Consider the following 1,685-nt stretch of genomic DNA (forward strand, 5'->3'; position numbering starts at 1 on the left):
CAGTGTATATCCACCTTTCGCAGCAATACAGGCTGCTATTCTCCCATGGAGACGATCGTAGAGATGCTGGATGTAGTCCTGTGGAACGGCTTGCCATGCCATTTCCACCTGGCGCCTCAGTTGGACCAGCGTTCGTGCTAGACGTGCAGACCGCGTGAGACGACGCTTCATCCAGTCCCAAACATGCTCAATGGGGGACAGATCCGGAGATCTTGCTGGCCAGGGTAGTTGACTTACACCTTCTAGAGCACGTTGGGTGGCACGGGATACATGCGAACGTGCATTGTCCTGTTGGAACATCAAGTTCCCTTGCCGGTCTAGGAATGGTAGAACGATGGGTTCGATGACGGTTTGGATGTACCGTGCACTATTCAGTGTCCCCTCGACGATCACCAGTGGTGTACGGCCAGTGTAGGAGATCGCTCCCCACACTATGATGCCGGGTGTTGGCCCTGTGTGCCTCGGTCGTATGCAGTCCTGATTGTGGCGCTCACCTGCACGGCGCCAAACACGCATACGACCATCATTGGCACCAAGGCAGAAGCGACTCTCATCGCTGAAGACGACACGTCTCCATTCGTCCCTCCATTCACGCCTGTCGCGACACCACTGGAGGCGGGCTGCACGATGTTGGGGCGTGAGCGGAAGACGGCCTAACGGTGTGCGGGACCGTAGCCCAGCTTCATGGAGACGGTTGCGAATGGTCCTCGCCGATACCCCAGGAGCACCAGTGTCCCTAATTTGCTGGGAAGTGGTGGTGCGGTCCCCTACGGCACTGCGTAGGATCCTACGGTCTTGGCGTGCATCCGTGCGTCGCTGCGGTCCGGTCCCAGGTCGACGGGCACGTGCACCTTCCGACGACCACTGGCGACAACATCGATGTACTGTGGAGACCTCACGCCCCACGTGTTGAGCAATTCGGCGGTACGTCCACCCGGCCTCCCGCATGCCCACTATACGCCCTCGCTCAAAGTCCGTCAACTGCACATACGGTTCACGTCCACGCTGTCGCGGCATGCTACCAGTGTTAAAGACTGCGATGGAGCTCCGTATGCCACGGCAAACTGGCTGACACTGACGGCGGCAGTGCACAAATGCTGCGCAGCTAGCGCCATTCGACGGCCAACACCGCGGTTCCTGGTGTGTCCGCTGTGCCGTGCGTGTGATCATTGCTTGTACAGCCCTCTCGCAGTGTCCGGAGCAAGTATGGTGGGTCTGACACACCGGTGTCAATGTGTTCTTTTTTCCATTTCCAGGAGTGTATATCAAAACCTGAACACGTTGGACATTGTCAAAACCTGAACACGTAGGACATTGTCTATGTTAGACCGACATGCCAAACTAAGCGACACGTTGCTGAATAACCCAACGAACACGCAAAATCTGACGTATTGTTTGATCGTTTACGGGTGTCTTTCACTACCTTATCATACGATGACCCATCTTCTTCTATCGCAATATCACCTGTTTCTTCAATATCTTGGAGCGACATTGCAATTTGCACAAGAAACGGACCACCCAGTTTTAAAATTAAAATTAAGGTAATATTATTGACGTTTAACGATAGCTAGCTAGTTCCGGCAGCTAAACGTCAAAACTGCCAAGTGCGTACTATCGGGAGACACTCCCGTAGCGAGACACTTCACCACACATAGTCTCTGGTGCAACGTGCGACCGAGTACTCG

This window comes from Schistocerca cancellata, chromosome 2, assembly GCF_023864275.1.
Source record: "Schistocerca cancellata isolate TAMUIC-IGC-003103 chromosome 2, iqSchCanc2.1, whole genome shotgun sequence".
In the NCBI taxonomy this organism is placed as follows: domain Eukaryota; kingdom Metazoa; phylum Arthropoda; class Insecta; order Orthoptera; family Acrididae; genus Schistocerca; species Schistocerca cancellata.